This window comes from Oratosquilla oratoria, chromosome 18 (assembly GCF_046742065.1).
Source record: "Oratosquilla oratoria isolate Oo_2021 chromosome 18, ASM4674206v1, whole genome shotgun sequence".
Classification (NCBI taxonomy): Eukaryota; Metazoa; Arthropoda; class Malacostraca; order Stomatopoda; family Squillidae; genus Oratosquilla; species Oratosquilla oratoria.
This window is the reverse complement of record NC_134794.1, coordinates 13,644,033-13,656,532: the sequence shown is the minus strand read 5'-3', so window position 1 is coordinate 13,656,532 and position 12,500 is coordinate 13,644,033.

The window sequence follows — 12,500 nt, the reverse complement described above, 5'->3', positions numbered from 1 at the left end:
GGGGAGGACGTGAGGAAGGAGGTGAGGGGGAAGGTGAGGGAGGGTGTGAGGGAGGAGGGCGAGGGAGGAGGGTGAGGGAGGAAGGTGAGGGAGGAGGTTGAGGAAGGAGGTGAAGGAGGAGGTGAGGAATGAAGGTGAGGGAGGAGGTGAGGGAGGAAGGTGAGGGAGGGAGGTGAAGGAGGGAGGTGAGGGAGGAAGGTGAGGGAGGAGGGTGAGGGAGGAAGGCGAGAGGGAGGAGAGGGAGGAAGGTGAGGAGGGAGGTGAGGGAGGAAGGTGAAGGAAGAAGGAAATGGAATAGGTGAGGGAGGAAGGTAAGGGAGGAGGTGACGGAGGAAGGTGAGGGAGGAAGGTGAGGAAGGTGAAGGAAGAAGGAAATGGAATAGGTGAGGGAGGAAGGTAAGGGAGGAGGTGAGGGAGGAAGGCGGGAGGGAGGAAGGTGAGGGAGAAGGTGAGGGAGGAAGGTGAGGGAGGAAGGCGAGGGAGGAAGGTGAGGGAGGAAGGTGAGAGGGAGGAAGGTGAGGTAGAAGGTGAGGGAGGAGGTGAGGGAGGAAGATGGAGGAGAGAGTGATGTGCTCCTGTGGAAATGGAGGAGAAGATTGAAGAAGAAAAGAGAGTAGAGAAGATGGACATTACTTCCATACAAGAAAAAAATAAAAAGAGAGAAGAATAAAGTAAAGAGAAGATGAAGGATGTCTCATATATACGAAAGTTGATAAAATAAAAGATAAATTGACATAAGACGGTAAAATGGATGATGAAATTTCAGTTCTATCCACCTAGATATAAAAATTTACTTCTTTTTTAATACGTATAAGGATCCCGTCGGAATTAAAGAAAACATGTTTTAAGACAATTCTATTCGTCAAACAGAGGTCTCCACTCTTCAAAGGGTTAAAAAAAAAAAAAAACTGAACATTTGTAAATGTAACGTGATATTCTACGTTATGTCCTTCACGTCACACATCACACGTAGCCTGCGTCACGTAGGTTAGTACTCTAGCCACGTCCTATATTTCTGTTTGTGTGCTGTTGCACATACTTCATTGGACCAATTGATTGATTGATAAGACTTGTGGCCTTTAGCCAAGCGCTGGAGCCATAGGGCCATTCAGCGTATATTTATCAGTTTTAAATTTAAGGAAGTCTTATCGAATACTACTGTATTAACATATGCATACACATACGCACGCACACACACACATATATACCCATATGTATATATACATATATATAATATATATATATGTATATATATATATATATATATATATATATATATATACATATTATACACACACACACACACATGTCCAAATACTTCATTTGACCAATTGAGCTTTCGTATTGGTTTCACCCTTCTGACATGGCCATGTGCGCTGCAGGTTTTGTCCTAGTCAAAACCAGACTATTTAATTCAAATGAGGGAGAGACACGAGATGAAATGGACTCTCAACTGCTCGAGACTCCCCAGGGGAATACAATCATCTGGTAGGGTTAGCCGGAGACGAAGTTACAGCATACGACACCGTACTGTGGGCGAGGGAGAGAGGTCGAACCAACGCGGAAGGACAATTGGTCCAATGAAGTATGTGCGACAGCAAAAAAATAAAAAAAAAAAAAAAAAAAAAAAAAAAATATAATAATAATAATAATAGATAATTATATATATATATATATAAAGTATGTGCGACAGCAAAAAAAAATATATATATATATATTGATAATGATAATAAATTAAAAATACAATACAATAAATAAATAAATTAATAAAATAAAATAAAATACTTACCTGGAAGGAACTTGTGTGATACTGAATATCACATCAAATCTACATCTGGTCGAAGGAGCGAAGGATGTGTAAATTCAAGCGATTCTTTCCACATTTCTGCGTCGCCATCTATCGGGGGTTCTGCATACTTCTGGGTACCTGTCAAGAAGAAAATACGTCCAACTTAATAACCATCATGAGCCTAACTTTGAAATCATATTCCCTTGTTTATATGAAAGAAAATGAGATGGGAAGTTTAGATAGTTATTCAATCGTGTGTGTGTGTGTGAGATTCACCATGGTCTTGGATCACATGTTGAACTCGTGATCGACAGCTATTACCCTCCCGGACGAGAGCTCAGAGCTCATATATGACCCATCTATGGGTAATGCTGTGACCTTACACGTACACACACTCCCAACTCCCCGCCCACGAGAGTTGGAGTAACGACTCGCAGCGCAACGATACTGTAATTATTTCAGTCATGGGCGGGATTCGAACCCGGACCGCTGTAGCGGCGGCCGCGAACGCTATCCACTGCGCCATCGAGTCCGTATATGTGTGTGTGTGTGTGTGTGTGTGTGTGTGTGTGTGTGTATGTGTACTCCCATGTCCATGCGTGTGTACGTGTGTGTGTTCATGGTTACAAAGAAGGATTACAAAAGAGGAGCATGCCGACAGGAGACCTTTAGGTCCATACCTAGGTTGGATGCGAAAAAAAAAAGATGAATAAAAATTGATAGAAATTATAATAATATAAATAACAATAAATTAAAATAAAATAAATAAATAGAAATTACAATAATATAAATAATAACAAACAAAATAAATATATAGGTACTAGTTAAATAATAAATATATTATACGTTCACTAACATCAACGCGTGTGTCTAGATGTCTAGGTACATGTGTGTTCGTATTTTCGCCGTCCAAGAACTATATCATATTTGATGAAACTCATATATTGATCCCAGGCGGCCTTTTCGCTCCAATCCCTTTTAGACAGAATGTTTTCAATATCAATATTGTAATTCCAACGTCTGGCGTCAGATGGCCCAAGATCAGACTTCTCCTCCTCCTCCTCCTCCTCCTCCTCCTCCTTCTTCTCGTCCTCCTCAGACTCTTCCTCCTCCTCCTCGTCCTCCTTCTACTTGTCCTCCGACTCTTCCTCTTCCTCCTTCTCCTTGTCCTCCGACTCTTCCTCCTCCTCCTTGTCCTTCTTGTCCTCCTTCTCGTCCTCCTCTTTCTCGTCCTCCTCCTACTCCTTGTCCTCCTCGTCCTCCTCCTCCTTGTCCTCCTCTTCCTCCTCCTTCTTTTCCTCCTCCTCCTTCTCTTCTTCCCTCTACTTATGGAGAAGTATTTCCTCTTTAGTTAATACCTCCACGCTCACTTCCAGCAAGAGTACAACCTCCACTTATACCAATACCACTACTGTTACCACCACCACTACCACTAGATGACTACCACCAATACTACCATCCCCTACACTATCACCCACAATACCTACAGCATTACAAAACTACCATCCCCACCACTATCACCATCATTACTACTGACAACAATCATTACTACTGACAACAATCATCTCTACTGACAACAAACCAACCAGTATGTCTGCCCACAATTCAGCACTGCCATTACGTGCATTGCCAGACTGTTCCTCGCAACCTGATGACGACAGAATCAGGGGAATATCATTATCCTCACTGCTTGACTTTCCCGTGCAGTAAAAAAAACCTGGTGCTCCAAAAGACTCTTTCAAGAGTAAACACGGGTTTACTGTAGATTCAGGGCTGATGGCCAAGGGGTCCTACTGTATCTCCTCATCTATGTGTGAATATGTGTGTATATATATATGTACAGGTAGAGGTTGTGTAGATCAGATCTTTGTGGTAAGACAGATATGTGAGAAAGCTATAGGAAAGGGGAAGGATGTTTTTTGGGCTTTTATGGATCTGGAAAAGGCTTATGATAGGGTAGACAGAAAGGCACTGTGGGAGGTTATGCAGATTTATGGGATAGGAGGAAAGCTTTTGGGAGCTGTCAAGAGTTTTTATGAGAGTGGTAGAGCATGTGTCAGGATTAGAAATGGAGAGAGTGAGTGGTTTGAAGTAAAGGTGGGACTTCGTCAAGGATGCGTTATGTCGCCCTGGCTGTTCAACTTGTACATGGATGGGGTGGTGCGAGAGGTGAATGCTAGGGTAGTGGGTCAGGGATTGGAGATGGTTAAAGAAAATGGAGAAAAGTGGGAGGTGAGCCAGCTGTTGTTTGCGGACGACACTGCGCTTGTGGCAGGGTCAGAGGAGGGATTGAGGAAGCTGGTGGCAGAGTTTGGGAGAGTATGTGATAGAAGAAAGCTAAAGATAAATGTGGGTAAAAGTAAGGTGATGAGATGTACAAGGGGTGAAAGTGGCAGTAGACTGGAAGTGAACATTAAGGGAGAGCGACTGGAGGAAGTGGATAGTTTTAGATACTTGGGTGCAAGTGTAGCAGGAAAAGGTGGTGTGAAGGTGGAGGTAGAATGTAGATTGAGAGAAGCGAGTAAATGCCTTGGTGGTTTAAAGAGTGTAATGAGGAATAGACATTTGGGAATGGATGCGAAGAGGAGACTGTATGAAGGAGTGATTGTGCCAACAGCACTGTATGGGGCAGAAACGTGGAACATAAGAGAAGAAGAGAGAAGGAGTTTGAATGTGTTTGAGATGAGGTGTCTGAGAAGTATGGTGGGGGTTACTAGGCTGGATAGAGTGAGAAATGAGGAGGTGAGGAGGAGAACAGGGGTGAAAAAGGATTTGGGAGATAGGGTTGATGAAAGAATATTAGGATGGTTTGGACACATGGAAAGAATGAGTGAAGAAAGACTAGTAAAAGAGGTATGGAAGGAAGATGTGGAGGGAGTGAACATGAGGGGACGTCCTAGGATGAGGTGGATGGATGGGGTGAAGGGGGCTTTGGGGAAGAGGGGAATGTCTGTTGAGGAAGGAAGGGAGAGGACGGAAGACAGAGGTGAGTGGAGAATGGTTGTATATGGATGATGTTGTGACTGCATGAGGAGGAATTTGCGGGGGGGGGGGTGGGGGGGGGGGTAGTATGTGTGAGTAAATTTTGACGCAGCCCGAAGGGATTTCTCCCCGTCCTCGCCTTATATGCAAAGGGGGACGGAGAGGGGGGGTCGCCGATTAAATGAAGCGGCCTTGCTGTGGATGTACTGTGTCTTGCGACACTGCTTCTGACCCAGGGCGGTGGGCAGGGTGCAGGGATGACCCGTCATCCAGGAGGTGCTCAGATGAGAGGGAGGGTGGGAGGGGTGTGGAGTGTATTTAGGGATGAAATGGGTGGGAGTGTTTTTATGCCTTTCCCTTTTTGGCTACCTCCCTTGGAAGGGGGAAAAAGCCTTGGTATATGTATGTATGTATATATATATATATATATATATATATATATATATATATATATATATATATATACACACACATATATATATACATACATATATATATATATATATATATATATATATATATATATATAAACCCTTCTTTAGAGCAATAAGAGAGAAAGAGATGGAGATAGAGAGAGAGAGGGGGGATGCGTATGCGCACACGCATTTTGTTTTTTCTTCCACCCCGGGCCCGACATATACATCTAAATTTCCATACAAACCAGAGGCAAACTCCGCACCTAGGGCACTTTTTTATTCAATCCAGGACCTTCCATTTGCATTTTGACTTTTTTCCGAAGTTTTTTTTTTTTTTCTTTTTTTGTCCGAATTGTTTATTTAATTGTTATTTTATTTTTATTTCATTTTTTTTTTTTTTTTGGTCCGAATTGTTTATCTTTTTTAACCTTTATCCTCTTCTTTTCCGCGGGCCTCCTGGGGTGAGGCTAGGCTGAGCTGCCCGCGCTAGCTGAAGGAGACCATAAATGATGGCTGTCACGACGTAGATTCGACCTTGAGGTAGGAATAAACAATTTAGCTCAACGTGCAGTCGATGGTTAATTTTTTTTTTCAGGTAGATCAACACTTAAGCGATATGGTGTCATTTTTATTTATCTATTTTATTATTATTATTATTGTTATTATTATTATTATCATAATTATTATTACTATTATTATTATTATTATCAATATTATTATTTTTATTATTATTATTATTATTATTACTACTATTATTATTATTAATATTATGATTATTATTATCATTATTAATATTAATTTTATTATTAGTTATTATTATTATTATGATTATTATTATTATTACCAATCATTACTATTATTATCATTATTATTTTTAAAATTATTATTATTATTGTTGTTATTATTATTATTATTATTAATTATTATTATTATTATTATCATCATTATTAATATTATTATTATTATTATTATTATTACCAACCATTACTATTACTATCATTATTACCATCATTATTATCACTATTATTATTATTATTACCATCATTGCTACTACTACTACTGCTACTACTACTACTACTACTACAATTATTATTATCATTATTATTATCATTCTTACCAATCATTACTATTACTATTATTACTATCATCATTATTATCACTATTAATATTATTATCATCACTACTTTTACTATTACTACTTCTACTACTACTACTATTATTATCATTATCAATATTTTCTAATCACTGAGTGCCAAGTGTGTCGAGTGCTGAGGGCTTCCGCGCGCACGCCGGGGATTTGGTTTCTCCCATCGTGGTTCCTTCCTAAGAGGTCTAACGGTTCGTCGAACGCGGTTCGACAGGCACGTGTTTAAAGTTATGTGTGAACGGGGGTATTTGGTTGTCGAACACGTTGGTTAAACCCCAAATACCCCGTTCACACGTTCACACATCACTTTAAACACGTGTCTGTCGAACCGAGTCTTCAAGACATTCCAGAGGTCTCGCTAGAAGTCTTTTCCAAAAGAACGAGAGACAATAGGGAAGGCGTGGGTTTCGAGTAATAAGAGAAAGGAGAAAATTTTGAGAAATGATACAAGAGTAATAAGAGTAATAAGAGTAATGGGATAAAGATGAGAAGTTTGGGAAACGATGTGAGATGGAAAGGGGGAGTAATAAGAGTAATGAGAGTAATGAGAGAAAGGAGAGAGGTTTGAGAAATGATGTAAGAAGGAAAGGGGAGGGTAATAAGAGTAATAAGAGAAAAGAGAGAAGTTTGAGAAACGATGCAAGATGGAAAAGGGGAGTAATAAGAGTAATGAGAGTAATGAGAGAAAGGAGAGAAGTTTGAGAAATGATGTAAGAATGAAAGGGGGAGTAATGAGAGTAATAAGAGAAAAGAGAAGTTTGAGAAACGATGCAAAATGGAAAAGGGGAGTAATAAGAGTAATGAGAGTAATTCGAGTAATGAGAGAAGTTTGAGAAATGATGTAAGAAGGAAAGGGGGGTAATGATTAATGAGAGTAATAAGAGAAAAGAGAGAAGTTTGAGAAACGATGTGAGATGGAATGGGGGAGTAATAAGAGTAATTCGAGTAATAAAAGAAAGAAGAGATATTTGAAAAAATAAGTAAGGTGGAAAGGGGAGTAATAAGAGTAATTCGAGTAATAAAAGAAAGAAGAGAAATTTGAGAAATTATGTAAGATGGAAAGGGGAGTAATAAGAGTAATTCGAGTAATAAAAGAAAGAAGAGAAATTTAAGAAATTTTGTACGATGGAAAGGGGAGTAATAAGAGTAATTCGAGTAATAAAAGAAAGAAGACAAATTTGATAAATTATGTACGATGGAAAAGAGGAGTAATAAGAGTAATTCGAGTAATAAAAGAAAGAAGAGAAATTTGAGAAATTATGTAAATTGGAAAAAGGGAGTAATAAGAGTAATAAGAGTAATAAGTGAAAGAAGAGAAGAAACGATGCGAGATGGAAAGAAAATGGCTGGTAAGTTCGAGATAAGAGACACGAGAGAACAGAAAACGGGAAGGCGTAGGTTTTGAATGTTAAAGAGATAGAAATGATATTTAGAAGAATAGAGAATACAGAATGAGAAAACACTGGAAAGTGAAAGTGTGAAAGAAAAGACAGAAAAACGAAAGGAAGGAAGGAAGGAAGGAAGGAGAGAAAGAAGGAAGACTGATTGACTCAGACATTACTAAATCTTGATAATAAGAAAAATAAAAAGAATTAACGAACATGAATGAGTTTTAATCAAAGACTCAAATGATGAACATGAGGTAGCAGGAGGAAATGCGGCGGAGACAGAAGCCGAGTTGGAGGTAACTTCTTGGATAGACTGTGGTTGAAGGAGGTAGGAGGTAAGTTACGGTTCTTGGAGATCGATAAGAGATAAGAGATATCATATCAGCATATCATCGTCCTCCCCCCTTCCTCTCCCCGTTCGTCTTCTTTTCAAACCTTTAGAGCCGTATTTTTAGACCTTTTCGCTAGCCCTGGCGACCTCTTTCTACTATTAGAAAGAAGAATTCAATTAACTTTGTTAAATTATAGTTACGAAAGATATTGATAGGTTTTGTAGATAAGCTGATAAGCCAAATACACTTAACTAGAACATTAAGTAAAACTCTACCTTCTAATGGTAAATAGTACTCGGAGGGTGTCGTTACTTGCGGCGAAGGTCGAGGGGATGGCGGTTCGAACCGTGTCACCGGCGAAGTCGAACCAAGGCCATGATTCATTAAATACCACGCTAAAAGTCCTCTGTAAGGGGCACCGTCCTTGCCTTCCGATGGGAGGAGTTTGTGACGTTAAACCATATCATAAGACTCTTCTGAAGCACCATAGTTAGGAAAGGTAAGGTGGTGGACATAGATCTCAGACTACTTATTACTCCACCAATCACAACTCTCCTTTTTAAGGGGGGGAGGGGGAGGGGGGAAGTTGACTGTGGAACCTCTGAAGTTGGGCTCCTTCCGATCAAAGTAATGCAAACTTCACCCAATTTTCCTTTGCCCTGTGGGTCATAGACAAATTACAAAGGATTACAAAGGAGGAGCATGCCAACAGGAGACCTTTTGGTCCATAACTAGGTCGGATGCAAAAAAAATGATAATAATGATAAATAAATAAATAAATAAAAATAACAGGGGTAATGAAGGTAAAAGGGGTGAGGGTAACGATGAGGGTAAGACTGAGGCTGAGGGTGAGGGTGAGGGAAAGGATTGTAAGGATGACTTTGAGGGTGAAGGGAAGGGTGATGGGGGTTGAGGGTGAGGAGTAGGATGAAAGGGATGAGGATGAGGGAAAGGATTGTAAGGATGAGTTTGAGGGAGAGGGGGAGGATGAGGGGTGTTGAGGGTGAGGGATAGGACGGTGAGGGGATGTTGAGGGTGAAGGGTAGGGTGAAAGGGGTGAGGAAAATGATGGTGAGGGTGAGCTTTAGGGTGATGGGAAGGATGAAGGAGGATGAGGAAGAGAAATATGAAGGGGTGAGGGTGAGGAAAATAATACTGAGGGTGACTTCGAGGGTGAGGAGAAGGGTGAAGATGGGTAAGGATGAGTTTGAGGCTGAAGAAAAGGTGAAGGGGGGGGCGAGGGTGAGGAGTAGGATGAAGAGGATGGGGTGAGGGTAAGGGTGAGGGTGAAGGTGAAGGTAGGGAGGTTGTGAACCCGAAGACGACAAATGAGGTCGTGGGGTTTAGGAGGCAGAGTGAGGAGGAGGAGGCAGAGTGAGGAGGGGGAGGAGGAGGAGGAGGAAGAGGAGGAGGAGGGAGATGAGGAGAAGAGGAAGGAAGGGGAGACAATAGGAGCTGGCGGGGAGGAAGCAGAGGCGAGGGAGGGGGGGAGGAGAGAGGGGAGGGGAAAGTACGGGGAGGGAGGGAGGGAGGGGACGGAGGGAGACGTCTTAGGTAACGGTACCAGGGCACTAGGGAGGAGGAGGAGGAGGAGGAGGAGGAGGAAGAGGAGGAGGAGGAGGAAGAGGGGGAAAATAAAAGAAGAGAGTGAAGGAGGAAGTGAAGGACAAGGAGGAGGAGGAAGAGGAGGAGGGGAAGAGAAGGAAGTGAAAGAGAAGAATGAGAAGGACGAGGAAGCGGAGGATAATAGAAGGAAGTGAAGGAGGATGAGAAGGACGAGGAGTAGGAGGAGAAGAGAAGGAAGTGGAGGAGGAGGAGAAGGACAATGAGAAGGAGGAAGAGGAGGAGGAGAAGATAAGGAAGTGAAGGAGGAGGAGAAGGACGATGAGGAGGAAGAGGAGAAGAGAAGAAAGTGAAGGAGGAGGAGGAGGAGGACGAGGAGGAGGAGGAAGAGTAGGAGGAGAAGAGAAGGAAGTAAAGGAGGAGGAGGAGGAGGAGGAGAAGGACGATGAGAAGGAGGAAAAGGAGGAGAAGAGAAGGAAGTGAAGGAGGAGGAGGAGGAGGAGAAGGACGATGAGAAGGAGGGTAGAGGAGAAGAAGAGAAGGAAGTGAAGGAGGAGGAGGGGGAGGAGGACGAGGAGGAGAAGAGAAGGACGTGAGGGAGGAGGAGGAAGAGGACGAGGAGGTGGAAGAGGAGGAGGAAGAGGAGGAGGAAGAGGAGGAGGAGGAGAATATCGTTGTGATATTTATTTCTTTTCTGTTGTGTCCGTTTGGGCGAGATCCCCTTCGCACCCCCTGTGGCATACTGGGATCCTGGTCGGAAACCTCTACGCCATCGATGAGTCTCTCTGTGTTTCTTTGAGGTCTTTGGGAATTTTTCATTTCTGAAACCCAACGGGAAAAAAAAAAAAAAAAAAAAAAAAAAAAATCTATGAACTCTTTTCTTTGAGGTCTAAGGGATTTTTTTTTTACCCAACTGGAAACCCAAAACCTTAAAAAAAAAAAAAAAAAAAAAAAAAAAAAAAAATCCATGGGCTCTTTTCTTTGAGGTCTTTGGGATTTTTCCCCTGAAACCCGACTAGAAACCCAAAGCCTCCAGATAAAAAAAAAAAAAAAAAAAAAAAAAAAACCATAATAATCTCCATGGACTCTTTTCGTCTTCCTGGACATCTCCTGGAAGACCTCTTCGGACCCCTTGACGGTTCCAGGCCCCCCAAATGAAAAACTACGGTTTCAGGGTTTCATGCTCTTCGGCTCTGAAACCGCCTCCGGTTTCAGCTTGCACGGCTTTGTCCCCCTTCATGAAAATCTCTCTCCTCTCGCTTTCAGCTCCTGAATTTCAGCGCAAAGGTCTTTCACGCCCCCAAGGAACGCGCACATGAACACATCTTACTACGTCATGGATCCATTTCCCTTCTTGGAATGAACGCGTGGGTAGGAAAGTTTATTGAGATTTTTTGTTTAATCTCATCAGTTAAGGTTTTCCCTTCAACCGATTAATATCGGTCGAGGATTTTTTTTCTTTTATGATTCCAATAATTTTGTTCCCATAGACTCTAGAACGTATATTATGTCAACCATGAAATTAGATTATCTCAAAATAAATATTACATATAAATAGATAAATAAATAGATAATATATGAATGAATGACGAAACAATACAAATAATATTATAAAATTTTATGGTTTATGTTGTGTGACATTTTTTCACCTGTTTCAATTGTCACCCATTTTATTTATTGTTTTTATATTTTCGTTTCTTTGTATGATATTCCTTTCGTATTTACGTTGTGTGACCTCTCCTGTTTTCTATATTATTATATTTAAGTTATTCTTTGTTGTGACACTATGTACTTTGAAAATGTCTTAATAGACGAAAACGTTCAGTATTCCGATCTTTATTTTCCTCGTGGTTACAAGCATATATATATATATATATATATATATATATATATATATATATATATATATATATATGTGTACATATATATATATATATATATACAGTATATATATATATATATATATATATATATATATTTATACATATATATATAGATAGATAAATGCACAAATTAACTGAAAATATGAAAATACAAAAAAAGTTGCATACCAATGATATTTGATGTGTTTATCATCAAAATAACTTTTGTAATACTGCTCCAATATTATGTATTTTTGGAGGATCCAAGTACTGAAAGAGTTTATTGTAATTTGACTTAACTCTCTCAACAACTCTTTCAGAACTGTTGCGACGAAATGAGGGCATTTAACGATCTATTTCTAGTTGACAGACGATTTTAGTCAGCACGGAGAAGTGATATTTTACCTATAGACCACTGTGGCCCCTAATGGGCCACAACTGGGGCCACAATCCAAAACCTAGTGGTTGTGAATGGATGCTAAAGCCCCAGTCACACCAAGCTTACGACCTGTCTCCGACCACCTTCGACCGAAAATCAAGCGATCGGTCGGCGACACAAAACCTATGCATGGAATTGAAATGGAAAAATGTGGTTGATAAGATAAAAAAAATTATGTACTGGGGACTATTCAGTGTGATGTAATATATCTATCTATCTATTTATCTATCTTATTACCGACTACAAACGACTTCCAAAGACTACCTGCAACTGGTCGGCGACTACCTGGTCGCCGGTGGTCGGAAACAGGTCATAAGCTTAGTATGACTAGACCTTACTGATATAATTTAGTGTTGAAAAGTGGCCTTCACCTGGGAACTAAACAACAGTATTACATAAAGTATGGGACATATAAGAAAACTGATTGGGAACCCTTAGTACACTGCAGAGCAGAGATTCCCGAAAGTTATCCTAGATAGACAGGCTTTATTCTACCACGTGTCCCTTTCTTGTTTGCTATGAGGTATTTTGGTGAAATTACTGATACAATGTTAATGGTGAAGAAAAAAATTAAACGTAATT